The following is a 26186-nucleotide window of genomic DNA, read 5'->3' as shown; positions in this document are numbered from 1 at the left end:
ACAACAAAATATTTCACTAATTCAGTTGAAATTTAGTCTGTCATGCTGTTTAGTCTCCACAATGATCATAGAAAAGCATGACTACTTGGGCCAAATTAATTGATTTTCCTAAAAATTGTGTTGTTTGAGGGAGGATATGGCAAATATATTATTTAATCTTGCACTTGCTTTTATTTTTTTTTCTTTTCTGAGATTCACTTCATAATCTTAATTATATCAATAATACTTAAATCATGGTTTTCTGAGCCTGTTTGTCTGCATTTTTTCCTTTCCTCTTCTTTTTTTATTTTCTTTGGGAACTGACATGAACTCTCCTTTATGAAGCTAGAGTTTGAAGAAGGCCTTCCTAGAGAAGAAGAATATATAAAATTCAATCTTGAGTAGCCCCTTCCAATAAGGATGTTAGTCTGTGCTCCAACCTTGTGGTAGAAATTCCCATGTCTCTAAATAGATAGATGATAGATAGATAAGCATAGAAATGTATAGAGATAGATGTATTTGAGTTAATTATACTCCTCAGAATGTACATTATTGTCATAGATCCATGATAGTCTCTTGCTTAATTTCATTCATTCTTTCATCCCTTTTCCACACCAGTTCTACATCCCTAGTATTCAAAAGTGTTTAATGTTTATCTTTTTGTAGGTATTGTTCTTACAAAATATCCATTTTATTAGCATGAATTTTCAACTTATGCTAGTTAGTTATTTACAGGTTCCACTCCTGTTTCTATCTTTTCTTTCTTTTTAAAAACTCAGCCATAACTTTTTTAGCATTCGTTTGTGGACACAACTTAGCAACTGAGCACAAGATTGAGCACATGGAGCTGTGGGCATACGTTATCTGTTATTTCTTTCACTGCGCAGTCCTTCACTGGGAATTCTTCACCTTCAACTTATCTTTCTCCTAAGATTGGACTCCAAGATTGCCTCTAATTTATACCACCAAAAGCGACACTGATGAGCTTTTTAAAAAATGTTCCCTTGTGAAACTGTGAGAATGTCTTTGTGTTGACATCCGAAAGTATGATTGCTTGGTCATAAAATATGGGGATATTTATTTGAACCAGGTTCTATTAGAGTGGTCTTTGCCCCAGTCTCTACTCTCTTGGAAAGATCGCCCCATATCTCCATCATGGCTGGGCAATGTCCAGCTTTCTCCCTCTTTATTTTTTTGGCCAGTTTAACAAATGCAAAATGGTGTCTCATTGATTAATTTGCATTTCCCTGGTTATTGCTGAATTTGGACATCTTTTCATATGCTTGTTAGCCTTTGGATTCCCTCTTTTATAAATGGCCTCATCATGTCCTTAGCCCATCTCATGATTGTGGGTTCTTGTCTTGTTAATTTTCATGTGCTTCTTTTCTTAAATATAAGGCTTTTGTATACTTCATCTATGTTGTGCATCCTTGAACAGAAAGATATAATTACTATATAATCAAATTCATCAATTATTTTGTTAATGATTTGTAGAATTATTTTAGAGGGAAGCATTGTTTAAGAATAGTTTCCCCAACTTCTAGGTCATAAGCATATTCTTTTACATTTTCTTGTGTGTACTTTTATAAATTTTGTTTTAACACTTGAGTCTGAATCCATCTGCAATCTACCATTTGCATTTACTATTAAAGAAGGAATCCAGTTTCCTTATTCTACATGTTGTAAGCCTGTTTTCTTAGCACCATCTACTATAGCATCTGCACTCTGCCCATTGATTTGCAGAACTGCCTTTGCTGTATATACATGAGTCTGTCTCTCTGGGATCCATGTTCTTAAAACTATTTTTATGACTCTGATTTTTTTTTTATTATTCTTAATAACTGATAGGTTAAGTCTTCTCTCTGTAGCCTTTTCTGAGATGTTAGAATTGTGTGTTTGATTCTTCAAAGGTGTAGATTAAAGCTTAATTGGGTTTACCCTGAATTTATAGATAAATGTGGAGTGAATTGGTTTCTTCATAACATTGTCCTCATATCTAAGATAATAGAATTCCTCTCCCTTTGTTCAGGTTATCTTCTAGAAATCTTGTGTAAGTTAATTTCTGATAACTTTTTGTTGTGATTGAGATAGACATCTTTTATTTAAATAGTATTTTCTATTTTATTACTGATGAAGAAATGTGTTCTTATTATTGTGACGTGATCTTGGACCCAGCAAACACATTGAACTCAATAGTTCTAAGAGTTAGTCTGTTTTTCCTTCTGGCTTACTTCACTCTGTATAATAGGCTCCAGAGGGATGGTATGGGGAGGGAGGAGGGAGGAGGGTTCAGGATGGGGAACACATGTATACCTGTGGCGGATTCATTTTGATATTTGGCAAAACTAATACAATTATGTAAAGTTTAAACATAAAATAAAATTAGAAAAAAAAAAAAAGAGTGACACACACACACACAAAAAAAAGAGTTAGTCTGTCCCTCTGTTGATTTTTCTAGGTAAATAACCATATCACTTGCATGTCAAGTTTTATCTCTTTTCTTCCAGTCATTGAATTTACTTCTTTTTCATTCCAGGTAACATTCAGCAGTGTGTCTAGTACTGAGTGAAATAGTAACAGTGTATACTTGTCTTATTTCCAGTATTTAAAGGAATGTATCTAAGGTTTTTCCAATGACCACAATGTTTGTTCTAGATTTTTGGTATATAACTATTACCAAGTTAAGGAATTTCCTGGCTATTCCTAGTCCCAGTTTTCTAAGACTTTGTTTTTAATTATAAATAAGTGTTGAGTCATTCTTATCTCCTTTTGGAATCAAGACTACACTAAGCTCATAAAACAAGGTAGGCAATATTACTCCTTCCCTATTATATGGAAAAATGTAAGTTAGAAATCAAATGGCAAATCAGGGTTTCTTTCCAATATGGGCAGTCTGGGATCTCTGGAAAGACACAGACTTTATTACATTACCAAAGAGAAGATTTATCTTTTTCAAATCAGTATTGGTTCTTGTTTGGTATCTTCTACCTTGGTAGGAGGGTGCCTACTGTTCTTAGTCATTGTTTTGCATAAACCAAGAGGCCTCTTAATGAAGGAGAAATTGGCATCCATTGTTGTTCAAACACAGTTTCTGTTCTCAATGAGTGGGAACATTGAGTGAGACTCTAAAGCTATCTCTTGAAGAGATGATTATTTTTGCCTCTGTGTTGCCCATAAGCATAATTACTCTGTTGGTTGAGGTAAGGAATAGAGGTGAGCACATTAAAAAAAATAGGACTGTGGTTAGTTGTATCTGGCAAAATGCCATCAATGAAGAAGATGGGTAAACCATGCTGTGCTCTACTTCCAAAGATGCTAGTCTTCCAAATTTCTTCTTTTGATAATATCCACAGCCCAGTTTGCAAGAATTTCCAGATTCCTCTTTGTGATATTGAGGAAAGAATCCCAAAGATAGGATTTCAACAGTTCTAAAGATAAAGCTCAAAAAGTTGTGGTAAAACTTGTTAAGTGTGTGCTCACCCAACTCTGTACACTTTACATGGTGAAAAGAAGTAAAACCTTTTTTCCCATGAGCATTTGTTAGTTGAGGCTCCCTCTCCCATGTGGTAATCTGAAGCTAGATGAGGGCAGCCTTCTGATTGACAGTGATGTTGAGGTGAATATAGGAGTGTTTAGCTTTAGCTCAGGGCTATGGCATGAACTCCTGGTACTTTCTCTACTTGAGTTTATCTCCACCTTGAATTTACCTCTTTGTACTTCTATTCTTCAGGCAATACCATTTACACCACAGCAAAAGTAAGCGAGAGAGGGGTGAGGCTGAAGAAAGAGTTTCTTTAGGTCATTGTCCGTGCTGTTGAGTCAGTAAGTCAGGGTAGGTTTCTTAATTCCCAAAGGATCTGACCTTGCCAGCTGCCCACACTTGTTTCAGGTGACTAGACCTGTGGATGGAACCTGGCATCATTGCTTGAAATCTCATAGTGAGCAGGAGAGAGAGAGGATGGGGTGGAGGAGATCAGTTTTATTAGCAAGAGGGAAAACAACTGATTGCTGCTGCTGCTGCTGCTAAGTCGCTTCAGTCGTGTCTGACTCTGTGTGACCCCATAGATGGCAGCCCACCAGGCTCCCCCATCCCTAGGATTCTCCAGGCAAGAACACTGGAGTGGGTTGCCATTTCCTTCTCCAATGCATGAAAATGAAAAGTGAAAGTGAAGACGCTCAGTCGTGTCCGACTCTTAGCGACCCCATGGACTGCAGCCTACCAGGCTCCTCCATCCATGGGATTTTCCAGGCAAGAGTACTGGAGTGGGTTGCCATTGCCTTCTCCAAAACAACTGATTATGTATGCTTAAACACTGTGCCTATAAAATTCCCATAATCTCTTGTCAGTGAGTTTCAATAAGAGGGTGCGCATAAAAGAACTTAGAGAAATATTAAGCCTGCATATGGAAGGTGGTGTTACTTTGATCTTGTCTTTACTTTTCCATCTTCCATTATCACTGATTCTTTGGCACTCAGCTTTCTTTATTGTCTTAAAAACAGTATATTTTTCAGTTGAATCTGATCTTGTGGCTTCATGGTATTGTTTTATTTTTTAATTTTGAAGTTAATTTTTATTAGAGTATAGCTGCTTTACAATGTTGTGTTAGTTTCTGCTATACAGCAAAGTGAATCAGCTCTTGTTGTTGTTCTGTCACTCAGTTGTGTCCGACTCTTTGTGACCCCATGGACTGTGCAGCACATCAGGCTTCCCTGTCCTTACTATCTCCTGGAGCTTGCTCAAACTCACGTCCATTGAGTCGGTGATGCCATCCAACAATCTCATCCTGGGTTGCCCCTTTCTCGCCCTGCCTTCAATCTTTGTCAGCATTGAGGTCTTTTCAATTAAGTAAACTCTTCTCATCAGGTGGCCAAAGTATTGAATCAGCTCTCGATTCAGTTTAGTTCATTATTCATCCATGTCCAACTCTTTGTGACTGCAGCACACCAGGCTTCCCTGTCTATCACCAACTCCCAGAGCTTATTCAAACTCATGTCCATTGAGTCAGTGACACCATCCAACCATCTCATCATCTGTCATCCCCTTCTCCTCCTGCCTTCAATCTTTTGCAGCATCAGGGTCTTTTCCAACAAGTCAGTTCTTTGCATCATGTGGCCAAAGTATTGGAGTTTCAGCTTCAACATCAGTCTTTCCAATGAACACCCAGGACGGATCTCCTTTAGGATGGACTGGTTGAATCTCCTTGTAGTCCAAGGGACTCTGAAGACTCTTCTCCAACATCACAGTTCAAAAGCATCAATTTTTTGGTGCTCAGCTTTCTTTATACTCCAACTCTCACATCCATACATGACTACTGGAAAAACCATAGCCTTGACTAGATGGACCTTTGTTGGCAAAGTCAAGTCTCTGCTTTTTAATATGCTATCTAGGTTGGTCATAGTTTTTCTTCCAAGGATTAAGCATCTTTTAATTTCATGGCTGCAGTCACCATCTGCAGTGATTTTGGAGCCCAAAAAACTAAAGTCTCTCACTGTTTCCATTGTTTCCCCAACTATTTGCCATGAAATGATGGGACCAGGTGCCATGATCTTAGTTTTCTAAATGCTGAGTTTTAAGCCAACGTTTTCACTCTTCTCTTTCACTTTCATCAAGAGGCTCTTTAGTTCTTTTTTGCTCTCTGCCATAAGGATGGTGTTATCTGCATATCTGAGGTTATTGATATTTCAGTTCTGTGTATACATATATCACTCTTTTTTGGATTTCCTTCCCATTTAGGTCACCCCAGAGCATTGAGTTTCCCTCGTGCTATATAGTAAATTCTCATTAGTTATCTATTTTATACATATAATTTTCTTTTTCAACTGGAAATTTCCCCAGCACTTCCAAATAGAAGGCAAAGAAATATGTTCCCACAATACCATAGTGCTTCAGAAAACACTGGAATTTGAACAAGCCCACTTGAGTCCTCTCTTGACAAGGTCACCCTGCAGCTATTTGTGATCTTAGATTATCAGAACTCTTGAGCTCTTCTAACAAGCATCTCCACCTTAACAAATTTGGCTGTAGATTTTTTCTTTATTTCTCCTCCATTCCTTTCTTTTTTTCTTTCAGGTAAGACAGATTTGTATGTTGTCTGCCAAATTAAGGAAAATCCTTCTAAATGTATTCACAATCATATTACTGTATCTTTAAAATCCAATTGTAGAAAATAATATTTAAAAAAGTTAAACTTCAAAATAAGGTGGTTTGCTTTTACTTTAACACCCTTCTATGGAGGAATTTTAACTATTCTAAAGGGAATGTTTCATGCAAAGATGGGTTGATAAAGGACAGATATGGTAGGGACCTAACAGAAGCAGAAGATATTAAGAAGAGGTGGCAAGAATACACAGAAGAACTATACAAAAAAGATCTTCATGACCCAGATAATCATGATGGTGTGATCACTCACCTAGAGCCAGACATCCTGGAATGTGAAGTCAAGTGGGCCTTAGAAAGCATCACTAGGAACAAAGCTAGTGAAGGTGATGGAATTCCAGTTGAGCTATTTCAAATCCTGAAAGATGATGCTGTGAAAGTGCTGCACTCAATATGCCAGCAAATTTGGAAAACTCAGCAGTGGCCACAGGACTGGAAAAGGTCAGTTTTCATTCCAATCCAAAAGAAAGGCAACGCCAAAGAATGTTCAAACTACTGCACAATTGCACTCATCTCACACGCTAGTAAAGTAATGCTCAAAATTCTCCAAGCCACGCTTCAGCAATACGTGAACTGTGAAATTCCAGATATTCAAGCTGGTTTTAGAAAAGGCAGAGGAATCAGAAATAAGATTGCTAACATCTGCTGGATCATAGGGAAAGTAAGAGAGTTCCAGAAAAACATCAATTTCTGCTTTATTGACTATGCCAAAGACTTTGACTGTGTGGATCACAATAAACTGTGGAAAATTCTGAAAGAGATGGGAATACCAGACAACCTGACCTGCTTCTTGAGAAACGTATATGCACGTCAGGAAGCAACAGTTAGAACTGGACATGAAACAACAGACTGGTTCCAAATAGGAAAAGGAGTACATCAAGGCTGCTTATTTAACTTAGATGCAGAGTACATCATGAGAAACGCTGGGCTGGAAGAAGCACAAGCTGGAATCAAGATTGCCGGGAGAAATATCAATAACCTCAGATATGCAGATGACACCACCCTTATGGCAGAAAGTGAAGAGGGACTAAAAAGCCTCTTGATGAAAGTGAAAGAGGAGAGTGAAAATGTTGGCTTGAAGCTCAGCATTCAGAAAACAAAGATCATGACATCTGGTCCCATCACTTCATGGGAAATAGATGGGGAAACAGTGGAAACAGTGTCAGACTTTATTTTTTTGGGCTCCAAAATCACTGCAGATGGTGACTGCAGCCATGAAATTAAAAGACGCTTACTCCTTGGAAGGAAAGTTATGACCAACCTAGATAGCATATTCAAAAGCAGAGACATTACTTTGCCAACAAAGGTCCGTCTAGTCAAGGCTATGGTTTTTCCAGTGGTCATGTATGGATGTGAGAGTTGGACTGTGAAGAAAGCTGAGCGCCAAATAATTGATGCTTTTGAACTGTGGTGTTGGAGAAGACTCTTGAGAGTCCCTTGGACTGCAAGGAGATCCAAACAGTCCATTCTAAAGGACATCAGTCCTGGGTGTTCTTTGGAGGGACTGATGCTAAAGCTGAAACTCCAGTACTTTGGCCACCTCATGCGAAGAGTTGACTCATTGGAAAAGACTCTGATGCTGGGAGGGATTGGTGGCAGGAGGAGAAGGGGATGACAGAGGATGAGATGGCTGGATGGCATCACCAACTCAATGGACATGAGTCTGAGTGAACTCCGGGAGTTGGTGATGGACAGGGAGGCCTGATGTGCTGCAGTGCATGGGGTTGCAAAAAGTCGGACATGACTGATCAACTGAACTGAACGGAATGTTAATGACTCTCTCACACATATTGATTTAACATCATACAAAATACTTTCTCAGAAGTCTCATTTAAGAACTTCACATAGCCCTTAGGGTTGAAAGCCAAAGCAGGATTAATGATTTCCATTTTTCCAGAGATTAAATAGATGTAGAATGGTGACTAATGATCTAAGATGACACAAATTCCATTGGGCAAATCCAAGTCTTATACCACTAATGCATTTTCCAAGAACAACACTTCTCTGAGAGGAATTTAGCTGTATTAAGCAAAACTAAACTTGCAAAGTCATGTGATATGGGTACAAATAGTTTCACATACCATTTTCTCATCATCAAAACAAACTTGGCTGACAATGAGCAAAAGTGAAGTGTCCAGAAAGTTTGTCATTTGGGATTCTATCATTCTCCTTCATCCTTTCATCTCCATCTGGCTTCCCCTTCTCCCTTTCAGGTACCCTTTAGCCTTCTACTTGTTTCATACTTCTCCACTTATCCAGAAAGAAAAAAGAATTTCAAAGATCAGTGTGCTATTTTTCTGGCTGTAGAAAGTACATAAAAGGACAGTAAGGATAACCCCTGTGTATCCATCCCAAGGAGGGAGCACTCTTTATCCTTTTGGAGGAATTTTTGCATACATGTATGTATAACATGCACATGCCTCAAGAGGTAGGTTGAAGGAGCAGAAAGATGAGTCAAAAGATGTTCCTGATATCTAGTAAAAATAATAACCTTTATATATTATTTCTACCACTGGAAAACACAGCCAATCATTTATTTATTCATGTAACACTTAATGCAACAATTTACTGAGCATCTACTCTGCATCTGTGATATGTTTTAAGGATCTAGCAGTACTCTTCAAGGTTGTTGGACTAGTCAGCCAAAAAAAAGTGAAGAATTACAATATAGGGTGAAAAAGAGCATAATAATGTTGGTAAGTACTATGTGTAATAGTGGTACAAAAGAGGAAGTATTTCCCTTGTGAGCTGGAAGTCAGCAAAGGGCTCTCAGAAAAGAAGATATTTCAGCTGGAGCTGTAAAGAGGAATAAAACTTAGCCTGCCAGACATTCCAGGCAGAGAAAAACAGCACTTGCAAAAGCAGGAAGGTCTGAAATGAGTTGGCACACTCAAGAGACTATAACTAGTCCAGTGATGAAAAGAAAGAGTAGTGATGGGACAGACTGACAGTGATCAAGATCGTGGCAAGACAGTGTGTCATGACTTATGTCATTCTTTTCTGATCAGTATCTTTTTCCCCTTCAAGTGATGATGGCACCATGATTTTCTTTTCTTTGGGGAACCACACTTTTCCTACTCTTTATGATCTTGATTGGGCTATCTTTCATGGAAACCTCTTAGAGACAGACAATGACTCAAAACTACCCAGTTTAGGGTTCTGTTGGTTACAGTGATTAATTCAAAGCACATGACCCAAGCAGGCCAATAAGAGTTTTCTCTAAGATTTGATGTATGGCAATTGGGATAGTCTTCTTCCTTTGGAATCTTTAACTGTATAGATAGCAGCTACTGTTTCCTGCTGCATGCAAGTTGTAGGGAGCAAACACACTAAAGAAGGCAGAATCCAAGGATGCAGTGAGAGAGATCAAAAGAAATGGAAAGATGAAGCCCAAGTGATATCACTTGAGTAGTGTGCCCAAAGCTTTTGATCAATTCCTGTACACTCTCATTACCTGGGTTCTACCTGAACAACTTTAAATTGAGTGTCCATCACTTATGATGAAGACAATCCTGATACGCAACCATTTTTAGCACATTGGACTTTATTATACAGGTAATGAAGAGGGTCCTTGAAAAGTCTGGAGCAATGACTAGATGTGTGTTTTAGAAAGTGTACGCTGGTGACTATGTAGAGAATGAGTAAGAGTAGGGATAGTCAGGGAACCTAGTTATAAAACTAGTATGAAAATCTAGATAAGACACCAGAAAGACATGAACTAAGGCAATACTAGTGGTTTTGAGTGGAAAGAATCCATTTTGAGGAAGATTGAAAATGTAGTCAACTAAGTAAGAGGTGTGAAGGGGAGGAGGAGGTATTCAGGGATAATGATTAGCATTCTTGCTTGATGTTTTAGGTTGAGTGGTTTTTTGGTTAACCAAAAGAGAGAATCCAAGAAGAGATAAATATAGGGGGTGTGAAGAAGTACGTTCATTCAGGGAAATTTTAAGTTGAAGATTTTATGGCACACTGATGTGGAGATGTCCAGTGGCAGTCAGTTAGATAGTTCTACCACTTCTGACTAAAGGCTGATCAGGAGGTCCAGATTTGTATATCACAATAAACTGTGGAAAATCCTGAAAGAGATGGGAATACCAGACCACCTTAACTGCCTCTTGAGAAATCTGTATGCAGGTCAGGAAGCAACAGTTAGAACTGGACATGGAACAACAGACTGATTCCAAATAGGAAAAGAAGTACGTCAAGGCTGTATATTGTCACCCTGCTTATTTAACTAATATGCAGAGTACATCATGAGAAACGCTGGACTGGAAGAAGCACAAGCTGGAATCAAGATTGACGGGAGAAATATCAATAACCTTGGATATGCAGATGACACCACCCTTATGGCAGAAAGAAGTGAAGAGGAACTAAAAAGCCTCTTGATGAAAGTGAAAGTGGAGAGTGAAAAAGTTGGCTTAAAGCTCATGATTCAGAAAATGAAGATCATGGCATCCGGTCCCATCACTTCATGGGAAATAGATGGGGAAACAGTGGAAACAGTGGAAGACTTTATTTTTGGGGGCTCCAAAATCACTGCAGCCATGAAATTAAAAGACGCTTACTTCTTGGAAAGAAAGTTATGACCAACCTAGATAGCATATTCAAAAGCAGAGACATTACCTTGCCAACAAAGGTCCGTCTAGTCAAGGCTATGATTTTTCCTGTGGTCATGTATGGATGTGAGAGTTGGACTGTGAAGAAGGCTGAGCACCAAAGAATTGATGCTTTTGAACTGTGGTGTTGGAGAAGACTCTTGAGAGTCCCTTGGACTGCAAGGAGATCCAACCAGTCCATTCTGAAGGAGATCAGCCCTGGGATTTCTTTGGATGGAATGATGCTGAAGCTGAAACTCCAGTACTTTGGCCACCTCATGCCAGGAGTTGACTCATTGGAAAAGACTCTGATGTTGGGAGGGATTGGGGGCAGGAGGAGAAGAGGATGACAGAGGATGAGATGGCTGGATGGCATCACTGACTCGATGGACGTGAGTCTGAGTGAACTCCGGGAGTTGTGATGGACAGGGAGGCCTGGCGTGCTGCAATTCATGGGGTCGCAAAGAGTCAGACACGACTGAGTGACTGAACTGAACTGGATTATAAGAGAATGCCAGAAGCTTTTGAGGTGGAAGAGATAACTCAGGGAAATGGTATGGAGTGAGAAGAGAAAATAAAGGACAAAACTTTGTAGAATGACAGCACCTAAGAGGTAGACTTGTAATGGGAACTGGAAAGGAGATGTTGGAGAGGTGGAGGAGGAATTATGAAAGAGTGGTGTACCAGAAACCAAGCTATTGTCAGTGGCATGAAGTACCTCGTGTTAGGTCAGTAAGATAAAGATTATAAAATATTCCTTTTTGACTATTTTGATGTCTCCTGTGACTGGCAAGAATACTGACTGAAGTGGTTTGCCATTCCCTTCTCCAGCAGACCATGTTTTGTCAGAACTCTCCACCATGACCCGTCTGTCTTGGATGGCCCTGCGTGGCATGGCTCCTAACTTCACTGAGTTACACAAGGCTGTGATCATTTTGGTTAGCTTTCTATGAATGTGGTTTTCCTTCTGGAGACTGTGGGATATAGTTCTTGCTTCTTATGTCTGCCCTCTGATGGATGTAGATAAGAGGCTTGTGTAAGCTTCCTAATAGGAGGGACTGGCTGTGGGGAAAACTGGATCTTACTCTGGTGGACAGGGCCATGCTTAGTAAATCTTGAATCCAATTTTCTGCAGATTTAATTGTTTGGCCTAAAGTGACTCAGTCCAAGGGAAGAGAAGCCCCAGCAAGATGGTAAGAGGGACAAAATCGAATTTGTAATAAAACCCCATATTCACCAGAGATGCTTAGAGGGCTCATACCTACCTTGTGTGCATCAGGACCCAGAGACTCCACAGAGACTGAGACAGAACTGTGTTTGAGTGTCTCCTGAAGAGGTATTGGTCAGCAATGGACTGCTGCGGAGGCAGGGGTTCTGGGACCGGTGAACCTTGGTATGGCATAAGCCCTCTTGGAGGAGGTCACCATTAACCCCACCATAGAGCCACCAGAACTTAACACAGGACTGGCACAAACAGAACTTTGTGTGTACCAGGACCCAGAAGAAAGGAGCAGTGACCCCACAAGAGACTGACCCAGACATGCCTGTGAGTGTCCAGGAGTCTCCAGCAAAAGCATGGGTGGGCAGTGGCCTGCTGCAGGGTTGGGGGCACCGGGAGATTGCCATTATCTTCATTACCTCCACCATAGTTTGGCCTCAGGTCAAATAACAGGGAGGGAATAGAGCCCCACCCTTCAATAGAAAATTGAATTAAAGATTTACTGAGCTTGGCTCCATCTATCAGAACAAGACCTGGTTTCCCCCTCAGTCAGTCTCTCCCATCAGGAAGCTTCCATAAGCCTCTTATCCTTCTCCATCAGAGGGCAGACAGACTGAAAACCACAATCAGAAAACTAACCAATCTGATTACATGGAATACAGCCTTGTCTAATTCAATGAAACTATGAGCCATGCTGTGTAGGGCCACCCAAGATGGACAGGTAATGGTGAAGAGTTCTGACAAAATGTGGTCCACTGGAGAAGGGAATGGCAAACCACTTCAGTATTCTTGCCTTGAGAATCCCATGAAGAATATGAAAAGGCAAAAAGATAGGGCACCGAAAGATAACTCCCCAGGTCAGTAGGTGCCCAATATGCTACTGGAGATCAGTGGAGAAATAACTCCAGAAAGAATGAAGAGACGGAGCCAAAGTAGAAACAACACTCAGTTGTGGATGTGACTGGTCATGGAAGTAAAGTCCAATGTTGTAAAGAGCAATATTGCATAGGAACCTGGAATGTTAGGTCCATGAATCAAGGCAAATTGGAAGTGGTCAAACAGGAGATGGCAAGAGTCAATATCGACATTTTAGGAATCAGGAACTAAAACGGACTGGAATGGGTGAATTTAACTCAGATGACCATTATATCTACCACTGTGGGCAAGAATCCCTTAGAAGAAATGGAGTAGCCATCATAGCCAACAAAAGAGTCCAAAATGCAGTACTTGGATACATTCTCAAAAATGGCAGAATGATCTCTGTTCATTTCCAAAGCAAACCATTCAATATCACAGTAATCCAAGTCTATGACCCGACCAGTAATGCTGAAGAAGCTGAAGTTGAACGGTTCTATGAAGACCTACAAGACCTTTTAGAACTAACACCCAAAAAAGATGTCCTTTTCATTATAGGGGACCGGAATGCAAAAGTAGGAAGTCAAGAAACACCTGGAGTAATAGGCAAATCTGACCTTGGAGTACAGAATGAAGCAGGCCAAAGTCTAATAGAGTTTTTCCAAGAGAACGTACTGGTCGTAGCAAACACTCTTCTAACAACATAAGAGAAGAATCTACACATGGACATCACCAAGAAGGTCAATACTGAAATCAGCTTGATTATATTCTTTGCAGCCAAAAATGGAGAAGCTCTATCCAGTCAGCAAAAACAAGACCAGGGGCTGACTGTGGCTCAGATCATGAACTCCTTATTGCCAAATTCAGACTGAAATTGAAGAAAGTGGAGAAAATGACTAGACCATTCAGGTATGACCAAAATCAAACCCTTATGGTTATCCAGTGGAAGGAACAAATATATTCAAGGGATTCGATCTGACAGAGTGCTTGAAGAACCATGGTTGGAGGTTCATGACATTGTACAGGAGGCAGTGATAAAGACCATCCCCAAGAAAAAGAAATGCAAAAAGGCAAAATGGTTGGCTGAGGAGCCTTACAAATAGCTGAGAAAAGAAGAGAAGTTAAAGGCAAAGGAGAAACGGAAAGATATACCTGTTTGGATGCAGAGTTCCAAAGAATAACAAGGAGAGATAAGAAAGCCTTCCTCAGTGATCATTGCAAAGAAATGGAGGAAAACAATAGAATGGGAAAGAATAGAGGTCTCTTCAGGAAATTTAGAGATACCAAGGGAACATTTCATGAAAAGATGGGCTCAATAAAGGACAGAAATGGTATAGACCTAACAGAAGGTATTAAGAGGTGGTAAGAATATACAGAAGAACTATACAAAAAAAGACCTTCACAACCCAGATAATCACGATGATGTGATCACTGACCTGGAGCCAGACATCCTGGAATACGAAGTCAAGTGGGGCTTAGGAAGCATCACTTCAAACAAAGCTAGTTGAGGTGATAGAGTTCCAGTTGAGCTGTTTCCAATCCTAAAAGATGATGCTGTTAAAGTGCTGCACTCAATATGACAGCAAATTTGAAAAACTCAACAGTGTCCACAGAACTGGAAAAGTTTAGTTTTCATTCCAATTCCAAAGAAAGGCAATGCCAAGGAATGCTCAAAATTGAAGTTTCTCAGTCGTGTCCTACTCTTTGAGGCCCCAAGGACTATAGCCTACCAGGCTTCTCTGTCCATGGGATTTTCCAGGCAAGAATACCGGAGTGGATTGCCATTCCCTTCTCCAGGGGATCTTCCCAATGCAGAGATCAAACCCAGGTCTCCCACGTTGCAGGCAGACACTTTACCCTCTGAGCCACCAGGGAAACCCAAGAATGTTCAAACTATCACACAATTGCACTCATCTCACAACGCTAGTAAAGTAATACCCAAATTTTCCAAGCCAGGCTTCAACAGTACATGAATCATGAAATTCTAGTAGTTTATCAAGCTGGATTTACAAAAGGCAGAGGAACCAGAGATCAAATTGCCAACATCCATTGGGTCATTGAAAAAACAAGAGAGTTCCAGAAATACATCTACTTCTACTTTATTGACTATGCCAAAGCCTTTGACTGTGTGAATCAAAACGAACTGTGGAAAATTCTTAAAGAGATGGGAATACCAGACGACCAGACCTGCTTCCTGAGAAATCTTTATGTAAGTCAAAAAGTAACAGTTAGAACTGGACATGGAACAATAGACTGGTTCCAAATTGGGAAAGGAGTACACAAAGGCTGTATATTGTCACCCTGCTTATTTAAATTTTATGCAGAGAATATCATGTGAAATGCTGGGCTGGATGAAGCACAACCTGGAATCAAGACTGCCAGGAGAAATATCAATAACCTCAGATATGCAGATGACACCACACTATGGCAGAAAGCAAAGAAATAAAGAGCCTCTTGATGAAAATGAAACAGAAGAGTAAAAAGTTGGCTTAAAACTCAACATTCAGAAAACTAAGATCATGGCAACCAGTCCCATCACTTCATGGCAAATGGATGGGGAAACAGTGGAAACAGTGAGAGACTTTATTTTGGGGGGCTCTAAAATCACTGCAGATGGTGACTGCAGCCATGAAATTAAAAGATGTTTGCTCCTTGGAAGAAAAGTTATGACCAACTTAGACAGCATATTAAAAAGCCCAGACATTACTTTGGCAACAAAGCTGTGTATAGTCAAGGCTATGGTTTTTCCAGTAGTCATGTATGGATGTGAGAGTTGGACTATAAAGAAAGCTGAGCACCAAAGAATTGATGCTTTTGAACTATGGTGTTGGAGAAGACTCTTAAGATTCCCTTGGACTGCAAGGAGATCCAACCAGTCCATCCTAAAGGAAATCGGTCCTGAATATTCATTGGAAGGATTGATGCTGAAGCTGAAACTCCAATACTTTTGCCATCTGATGCAAAGAACTGACTCATTTGAAAAGACCCTGATGCTGGGAAAGATTGAAGGCGAGGGAAGAAGGAGACGACAGAGGGTGAGATGATTGGATGGCATCACCAGCTCAATGGACGTGAGTTTGAGTAAACTCTGGGAGTTGTTGTTGGACAGGGAGGCCTGGCATGCTGCAGTCCATGGGGTTATAAAGAGTTGGATATGAATGAGTGATTGAACTGATAACTGATTGGCTCAGTCCTGGAATCTATGGGCTCTATGGTAGGGCTACTGGTCACCTCCAAAAGGACTTATGCCAGTACATGCTTCTCAAGACCGCTGCTTCCAGTGTCCCTTTCCCCATGGCAGGCGACTGCCAACCCACACCTCTGCAGAAGACCCTCAAATACCCACAGGCAGATCTGGCTCAGTCTCTTGTGAGGTTACTGCTCCTTTCCCCTGGGTTTTGTTTGTGCCCTACAGAGTCTCTGTTTCCTCCAGTTTATGGACATTCTGTAATTAAATCCTGCTGTCCTTCAAAGTCAGATGCCCTGGGGATTCCCAGTCCCTTTGCTGGATCCCCAGGTTGGGAAGTCTATGTGGGGCCTAGAAACTTTGCAGCAGTGAAAGAATTTCTTGGTATTATTGTTCTCCAGTTTGTGGGTCGCCCACCCAGTGATTACAGGATTTTATTTTTTCGTGATTGCACCCCTCCTACCATCTTGTTGTGGCTTATCCTTTGCTCTTCAACATGGGGTTTTTTTTTTTTTTGGTGGGTTCCAACATCCTCCTGTTGATGGTTATTCAACAGTTATGATTTTGGTGTTCTCAGAGAAGATGAGTGCATGTCTTTCTACTCCATTTTGTGGGGAAAGACTGAAGACAGGAAGAGAAGGGGGCAACAGAGAATGAGATGGTTGGATAACATCACCAACTCAATGGAGATGAGTTTGAGAAAACTCTGGGAGATAATGAAGAAAAAGGAAGTGTGCTTCAGCTCATGGGTCACAAAGAGCCGGACACGACTGAGTGACTGAACAACCTGTGACTGGACTCTGAGCAGTTTCAAGGGAGCATAGGAGCTGAGAAGATAAGACTTTTTAAGCAGAAGTGTGTCCATCCAATTTAGCCTTTCTCATATTCTCAGATACACTATTGTTTATATGTAGAATTTTGCTGCATTTTATACTATATAGAGGATATAGCAAGCAGGATTTTATGAAAAATATGTAGTCTTTTATTGTGAGGTCTATACTTCTAACATGGGCAATATCTTGTGTACAAGGATATGTCATAGATGATCTCAGAAACCCAAAAGACACATCTTCCAGAACCATCTAGTTACTATATTTGTGTCTGTTTATACTTTCACCTCAGGTACATCATGTCTCTCATTCAGGTTAAGTGCTTTAAACCTAATCAAATGATACTAGTTTACAAGTTAAAGAGATTGTTTAGAGTTATGATTAGCTATCTTTGCATGTGTACTCTGTCAGTCACTCAGTCATGTCTGACTCTTTGTGAACCTATGAACTGTAGTTCACCAGGCTCCTCTGTCCATGGGATTCTCCAGACAAGAATGCTGGAGTGGTTTGCTGTGCCCTTCTCCAGGGGAACCTTCTCAACCCAGGGATCAAACCCAGGTCTCACGCCTTCAAGCAGATTCTTTACCATCTGCACTACCAGGGAAGCCCGAGAGTACTGGGGTGGGTAGCCTATCCCTTCTGCAGGGATCTTCCATTGCTGCCTTTGCCTCAATCCGAATATGCTCAAGTTGGGAACTAGATTAGGACTTAGAGCTATGTGTCTTTATACCTTCTTAGAGATATTGTGTGTGTAATCACACAACCACAGAATTAGACATGATGACTGAAAACATAAATGTTTGTATCTCTTAGTAGGACTATCTTTATATTTCATTTATTTGAATAGAGACTAGAAACTGGAGTTTACCTCCTTGACTTTTTATGCTCTAACCTTAGACAAGTCTTTTGTCCACTCTGTACCTCTGTTTGAGTGTCTGCATGCTCAGTTGCTTGAGTCATGTCCAACTCTTTGTGATCCCATGGACTCTAGCCCACCAAGTTTCTCTGTCCATGGGATTCTCCAGGCAGGAATACTGAAGTGGGTTGCCATTTCCTCCTCCAGAGGATCTTCTCAACCCAGGAACCAAACCCATGGCTCCTGCATTGGCAGATTCTTGACCACTGAGCTGCCAGGGAAGCCTATGTCTCTGTTTACTTATCTGTAGAATGGAGATAATGCCAGTGAATACCTTAGGGACCTTTCATGAAGATAATGTGAACTGGAATGTATAAAGCACCAAGGTCAGATTACTAGCACATAGCTGTTGCTCAATTAGTTTCTATTGTGTTTATCATTATCATTATTAATATTGTCATCAGAAGGAAAGAGATTTTTTTCTTGGAATTTTTTTGCCCAGGACTCCTATTATCTTCTCTGGTCCAGCTGAATGACACTGCTTGCAGGGCCTGTGATAGAACCCCTACACTAAGCCACAAAGTCTCAAGAAGCCTCCAGCCTTGATGTCAAGCTCTAGAGAGTGTAGCTTGCAGTATTTTTACCTTTGTACTCCCTTTGGGTGATCAGGAAATGATAGATTTATAGAATTTTTTCCTTCCTTCTGTTGCTTATGGTTTAATTTTTTGCTAAACGGAAAATATTTTGCCACATGCCCACATCCTCAGGTTTATCACATCAGAGAGAAATGCTGGCAGCAGCTCTTACTTCTCCAGATGTGAGCTCCTTGTGTGGCTGTCTGCATGTTTCTGGTACTTAGAGCCACAGAACATCTCATTTCCAGAAATAACTATGATGTACCAACACTAAACTTATTTCCTGTCTTGGGTGGGCCCAGAGCATTCCAGTAAATTCACAAGTGTATTGTAGACTGGGAAAGAATAGAAAACATGCTTCACTCTTTTGCAAGGTTTACCAAGATCCATATGAATGAAACAGACTGACGTTGTGCTTTCATATGAAGTATTAAAGATCCCAGTGAAAGTCACTCAGCCATACTCCATTCAATTCTCCAGCCCAGAATATTAGAGTGGGTAGCCTTTCCCTTCTCCAGGGGATCTCCCCAACCCAGGGATCAAGCCCAGGTCTCCCATATTGCAGGCAGATTCTTTACGAGCTGAGCCACCAGGGAATCCCAAGAATACTGGAATGGGTAGCCTATCCCTTCTCCAGGAGAACTTCCTGACCCAGGAATTGAACCTGCATTGCAGGCAGATTCTTTACCAGCTGAGCCACCAGGGAATCCCAAGAATACTGGAATGGGTAGCCTATCCCTTCTCCAGGAGAAGTTCCTGACCCAGGAATTGAACCTGCATTGCAGGCAGATTCTTTACCAACTGAGCTATAGGCAAGGATGGAATGAACCAGCCAAGGGCCAAACATGACAGCATGTTTTGATATCCAGACTGTCTGGCTGAGAACTTCATAGCTCATTTATGCTCATTCCTCTGAGCATGGACTTTTTTTTTTCTTAGCAATCACAAGAAATAGAAACTTCAACAAGAAACCCATAAGCAAGCTGTGATATGCACTTGTAGTTACCAGGACACTCTCTGGAGTCCCAGTCACCATTATCATTGATAGCTTACGGGAAGGGTGTTGGATTTGTGATCTCCGAAGAAGATTTAGCTTCAGGACCAGAGACCAGGCTTGATCACTCAAGAGCTTTTGTGTAGCAGAGTTTTACTAAAGTATAAAAACGGACAGAGAAAGCTTCCAACATAGACATCAGAAGGGGAATGGAGAGTGCCCCAATCCCTAGTCTTAGCAAGAGAATTATATACTTTTTAATTGGTTATTACAGTAAATCAAAATGTCTCAAGGTTGTAAAGATCTTACTAGACCCACTCCCATAATATACATTTTAAGATAGCAGGATTAGTCAGAAGGTTTTCAGGAAGGAGAAACTTGTCCTCAAACAGGATACATTATTGTTATATAATCCTTACTAAGGAATGTAGGAAAAAAACATTTGTCCTTTCCTCCTTGAGAATTCCAGACCCCTATCTTCTCCTTAAGAGCCCCAGATCCCTTTCTCCTCCTTGGGGACCACAGATTTCTTATCCACCTGCCTAGGAATTTACACTCTCATCATCATCCTCATCATCTCTGCATTTTCCCTCAGTCTTGAGTCTTCACTACTCCATCCGTTCTAGTTGTCTGATGCTGCAGGCTGTCACAGAGTCAATCAAGCAAGCCTCTATCTCAAGGGCCCAAAGATGGGCTGATCACTATGTACTTTCTGTAAGTGTAAATAAGTGTTAGTCGCTCAGCTACCTCTGATTATTTCTGTCCACAGGGACTGTACCCCATCAGGCTCCTCTGTCCATGAAGTCTCCAGGCAAGAATACTGGAGTGGGTTGCCATTTCCTTCTCCAGGGGATCTTCCCAACCTAGGGATGGAACCTGGGTCTCCAGCATTGCAGTAGATTCTTTACCATCTGAGCCACCAGGTAAGCCCCTTATCGTGCACATAAAAGAGTTCTGTAATTAGTCCCTTTCTGTGCAGTCTGAAAGACAAAGTAAGCACATGCAGAGCAACTAAAAAACCATAAGATATCTAAATGACAATGCAAACCTCCAAAATGGGAGTCCCAAAACAAGGGAGTTCAAAGTTAACTATAATTATGTGACCAGAAGAGGAATAATAGGAAGGAATAGGAATTCAGCTGAGCCATGGAGGATCAGCACATTTAGAGAAGGGAGGCAGAGATGTGTTTAGGTTGGTGAAAAAGTAATTGCGGTTTCAGGCTATGAATTTTAAATTATTATAACTGGGCTCAAATATATCTTTATTAATCAAGATAGGAACCATTACAATCAACATATTTTTTGCCAATGAGAAATAAGTTTGTTTATTCCTGTAGCATTAAAATCTGTGTGTTGTGTCTTAGAAAGCATTTTCTCTTTAAAATTTATTTGTTTTAATTGAAGGATAATTACTTTACAATATTGTGATGTTTTTTGCCATATATCAACATGAATTGGCCACAGGTATACACGTGTCCCCTCAATCCTGAACCCCTCCCTAGCCTATCCCTCTGCATTGTCCCAGAAAATGGGCTTTCGGTGCCTAGCTTCATGCATTGAACTTGCACTGGTCATCTGTTTTACATATGGTAATGTACATGTTTCAATGCTATTCTCTCAAATCATCCCACCCTTGCCTTCTCCCACTGAGTCCAAAAGTCTGTTCTTTACATCTGTGTCATCCTACCTGCATGTAGGATCATTGGTACTGTCTTTCTAAATTCCACATATATGAGTTTATACACTGCATTTGTTTTTTCTCTTTCTGATTTACTTTACTCTGTGTAATAGGCTCAAGGTTCATCCACCTCATTAGAACTGACTCAAATGCATTCCTTTTTATAACTGAATAACATTCCATTGTTTATATATACCATAACTTCCTTATCCAGTCATCTGCCAATGGACACCTAGGTTGCGTCCACGTCCTACTTATGGTAAATAGTGCTGCAATGAACATTGGGGTACAAAGATGGCAGAGGAGTAGGTGGACATGGAGTACATCTCTCTCTATGGATATATCAGCAATACACTTCAAACACAGAAGTGCATGCAGAACACCAGCTGAGAGCAGACAGGAGTACCTGGCCAGCGGAAAAGAATATATAGACCCATGCAAAACTCGGTAGGACAAAGGAACTAGGGGGAAAAACAGGAGTATTAGTAGGACTGGACCTGCCCTCGGTGGGTGGGGAAACTGAAGCAGGGGTCCGATTCCCATATCAGGGCAATTGTCTGAGTCAGAGGAGAAACATTTAAGGCTGAATGTGAAAGAGCTGATCTGTGGTAGCCTAAATGGAATGAGAATCAGACGGTCCTTGCCACAGCCATACATTCCCTAGAGGGCGCAGTGGCTGGAAACTGGAGTTTAGGGATTGTGGAGCAATCCCTGGGTGAGGGCTGCTACTGACTTCGGAGAGACAGATCATGGGGATGTGAGGGAAGAGATTGTAGTGGGAAATGCCTGTGGAGGAAAGCCAGGTAGCCATGAAAGCAAGGTGATACTGCTGAGTCACGTGTAGGGGGTGGAGCCAACATCATAGCCTCTCTCCCCCCACATGCCAGCATTGGCAGCTCAACAATAGAGAGGGTGGCCCATCAAACGCCTGACACACTGAACTACAGAGTAGGACCCCACCCAGGGTGCTCCTTTAAGTGACTGATGCACCAATCTACAGAGTAGGACCGCAGCCGCGGGCCCCTCTATGTGCCTGATGCACCAAACAGCAGAGAAGGACCCCAGGCAAGAAAGCCCTCTAAGTACCTGAATAGGCAGAGCTACAGAGAAAGACTGGCCAAAGAGGCCTTCTGATCACCAGCTGCAAGAGGCTCAAAAAAAGACTCTGATAGGGCCATAACTCCTGCAGCGGAGGCAGTCTGTGTCCCTGCACACTTGGTGCTGCCAGAGTCCCTGCAAGCCAAACAGCTGCATCACCTTCACGCTCAACTCTCACTGGGGCAGAGCTGCCACAGGCAAAAAAATGTCTTGCACCTATGCGCACAGGGTCACTTCAGTTGTGTCCGACTCCTTGTGACCCTGTAGACTGTCGCCTGCCAGGCTTCTCTGTCAGGGAGAAGGGTTCTCCAGGCAAGAATACTGGAGCATATTGGCCAATCCTGGTTGCCATACCCTTCTAGAGCACAGTATTTCCTGCTGCCCTAGCCGCCAACACCCCTGAATATCTGGTGCTGCCAGAACCCCTGCAACCCAAGCACCTGCACCACCTCCACATCTGGCCCTCACAGGAGTAAACCCAAGTCCTCCAGGGCAACCTCAGGAGCAAATCCCAGTGGATGACCCACATGCAGAGGTGGAAATAAAACCACACTTGAAATCCAGGGCAAGTGTGACTAAGGAAGACGACCCAAAACCCTCGCACTTAATATACAAGCTGTATATTAAATGTGATTAACACGATCAACTGGGCAGACTGTGGTGTGGATTATCTAAAAGATCAATGAGAGCTCCTTCAAAAGAAAATGGACTAGTTCTGATAGCTGTGGACATAGGCAAGAACACACAGGAGTAGGACCAGATTAGAATCTGAGCTGCCCCCACAGCAGGTCCAGAGATCAGCACAGTGTTAGAAGGCATCCTAGGGAGGTGAAGTGGACTGTGACTCCCAGCAAGGGAAAGGACTCTGACAGCAGTGACGCAAGAAAAACATTTATTATTGTTATGTTTTGACTTATTTTGTAGATTCTTTTGGATTTTTTTTTCTTTTCTTTACTTTCCCCCCCTCTGTTGTAGTTGTTGATTTTATTGGCACTATGAAATCTAATTAGGAGAAGACAATGGCAACCCACTCCAGTACTCTTGCCTGGAAAATCCCATGGGCAGAGGAGCCTGGTAGGCGGCAGTCCATGGGGTCACTAAGAGTCGAACATGACTGAACGACTTCACTTTCACTTTTCAGTTTCATGCATTAGAGAAGGAAATGGGAACCCACTCCAGTGTTCTTGCCTGGAGAATCCCAGGGATGGGGGAGCCTGGTGGGCTGCCATCTCTGTGGTCGCACAGAGTCGGACACGACTGAAGCAACTTAGCAGCAGCAGTATGAAATCTAATTAAGCTTTTGAGGGTTTTTTTTTTTCTTTTTCATCTTTTTCTCAGTCACATTTTTCATTGTTAGTATAAACCTCTGCCTTTATGTTGGGCTTTTGCAGTTCTGGGGAGGGTTTATTTTTTTCTCTTTTTTAATTTTAATTTTTTAAACCTATTATTATTTTTCTACATTTATTCCTTTGCTGGCTTTTCCTACTGTTCTTTTACCCTTCCTATTAATCTTTAATATATGTAAATCTTCTTTATCAACCACTATTTAACTTTGGATATCTATTATTTCTTTCTTTTCTTTCTTTCCTTTAGTCTCAATATATTTGTTAGTTTTATTCTCATTGTTTTATTCCCCAATTGGCACCTTGCTTTAGTTTTGTTTTCCAATTGTGCTTTAGTTAGTTTTGTTCTGATAGATACAATTTTTGGTTTCCTTTGTTTATCAGGTCAATCTATTGTACTTTATTTTTGTTGGACTGTTTTGATTTTGCTTATGGGTGTATATGTATATTCAGTCACACTTTTTCTTGTTGTATGAACCTCTGCATCTGCTTTGGGCTTTTGCAGTTCTGTGGAGTTTTCCTTTATTTTTCCTTTTTTCTTTCCTCTTCCTTATTTTTCTTTCTTTTCTCTTTTTTATCATTCTAACTTAAAATTTTTTAAACCTATTATATTTTTTATACATTTATTCCTTCATTTGCCTTTCCTACTGCTCTTTTGCCCTTGCAGTTAATCTTTATATAAATCGTCATCCTCTACCTCTATTTAACTTTGCATATCTATTCTTTATTTCTTTTCCTCTCAACATATTTGTTGGTTTTGTTTTCATTGCTTTAGTCCCCACTTGGCACCCTGCTTTAATTTTGTTTTGCAGTTTGTACTTTAGTTAGTTTTGTTCTTAACTGGTAAATATAATTTTTGGCTTCCTTTGTTTGTTGGGTCAATCTATTGTACTTTCTTTTTGCTGAACTGTTTTGATTTTGCTTTGGGTATATATGTATATGTGTATATTCCATTATTTTTTGCCTGATTTTGTAACTGCAGTTTGCCTGGGGTTCATCTTTGGTTTCTCATTTTTGCATATTTGTGTTAATCTCACTTCATACCATAACAAGCCACTTGTAGAATCTTTGTTCCTGACCAGAGATAACACTCTGAGCCTTTGGAGTGGGAGCACTGACTCCAAGACCCTTGACTACCAGAGAACTAACCCTAGGGAGTATCAAATAGGGAGAGCTCACACAAAGGAAACCACTGGAATATAAGACCTGGCATCACCCAACCACCAATAGCACCCTGTGCAGGATGCCTCATCTAAACAACAAACAAAAGAAAATTACAAACCAAATCATCAGCAGACAGGATTACCACCTCACTTAGGCTTGCCCAACAGAGGAAAAACAAGCAAACAAGCAAAAACTCAGCACAAACTCACCCTATAAGAAGGTTACACAACCACTGGACCAACCTCAGAGGGCGGAAGCCAAAAGGAAGAAAGGATTCAAGACTAAAACCTGGGAAAAGGAGACCTCAAGCACAATAACTTAAAAAAAAAAATAACAAAAAGGCCGAGAAATACTACACAAACAAAGAAACAAACTAGAAACACAGAAGTCCAAATAAATGAAGAGGAAATAGAAAAATTACCTGAAAAAGAATTCAGAATAATGATAGTAAAGATGATCAAAAACCTTTAAAGCAAAATGGAGAAAATTCAAGAATCAATTAACAAAGACCAAGAAGAATTAAAGAATAAACATGCAGAGACAAACAACACAATTACTGAAATTAACAATATTCTTGAAGAAATCAATGGCAGACTATCTGAAGCAGAAGAACAAATCAGTGAGCTGGAAGATAAAAGGGTGGAATTAACTTCTAAAGAGCAGAATAAAGTAAAAAGAAAGAAAAGTAATGAAGATAGTCTCAGAGACCTCTGGAATCAATTGATATCAAATGAACCAACATTTGAATTAGAGGGGTCCCAGAAGAAGAAGAGAAAAAGAAAGGGTATGAGAAAATTTTTGAAGAGATTATAGTTGAAATTTTCCCCAACATGGAAAGGGAAATAGGCAATCAACTCCAAGAGGCACAAAGAGACCTATACAGGATAAACCCAAGGAGGAACACACCAAGACATATACTAATCAAACTAACAAAGACTAAACACAAAGAAAGAATATTAAAAGCAGCAAGGGAGAAGCAACAAAACATACAAGGGAAATCTCATATACTTAACAGCCGATCATTAAGCAGAAACTGCAGGCCAGAAGGGAATGGCAGGATATATTTAAAGTACTGAAACGGAAAAATCTACAACCAAGATTACTGTACCTGGCAAGAATCTCATTCAAAATTGATGGAGAAATAAAAAGCTTTTCAGACAAGCAAAAGTAGAGAGAATTCAGTACCACCACACCAGCTTTACAACAAATGTTAAATGGACTCATATAATCAAGAAATACAAGAGAAGAAAAAAGATCTAAAAAATCAAACCCAAACAATTAAGAAAATGGCAATAGGAACATCAGATCAGTTCAGTTCACTTCACTTCAGTCGCTCAGTCATGTCCGACCCTTTGCGACCCCATGAATCACAGCACGCCAGGCCTCCCTATCCATCACCAACTCCCGGAGTTTACTCAGACTCATGTCCATCAAGTCAGTGATGCCATCCAGCCATCTCATCCTCTGTCATCCCCTTCTCCTCCTGCCCCCAATCCCTCCCAGCATCAGAGTCTTTTCCAATGAGTCAACTTTTCACATGAGGTGGCCAAAGTACTGGAATTTCAGTTTTAGCATCATTCCTTCCAAAGAAATCCC

General features: G+C 40.7%; 1 long non-coding RNA gene across 3 annotated transcripts in view; it reads left to right on the top strand.

The window, feature by feature from the left end:
- LOC138991277 (uncharacterized) overlaps nt 1–26186 on the top strand; it is a 318362-nt gene that overhangs the window by 232418 nt on the left and 59758 nt on the right. For all 3 annotated transcript variants that reach the window (XR_011467297.1, XR_011467295.1, XR_011467296.1), the window contains exon 3: nt 20077–20230. This is a non-coding gene — a long non-coding RNA (uncharacterized lncRNA). The remainder of the gene's footprint in view (nt 1–20076; nt 20231–26186) is intronic.

The sequence above is a fragment of the Bos mutus genome, chromosome 16 (genome assembly GCF_027580195.1).
Source record: "Bos mutus isolate GX-2022 chromosome 16, NWIPB_WYAK_1.1, whole genome shotgun sequence".
Classification (NCBI taxonomy): Eukaryota; Metazoa; Chordata; class Mammalia; order Artiodactyla; family Bovidae; genus Bos; species Bos mutus.
The sequence above is the reverse complement of the archived record's forward strand: the minus strand, read 5'-3'. Positions and strand labels throughout refer to the sequence as shown.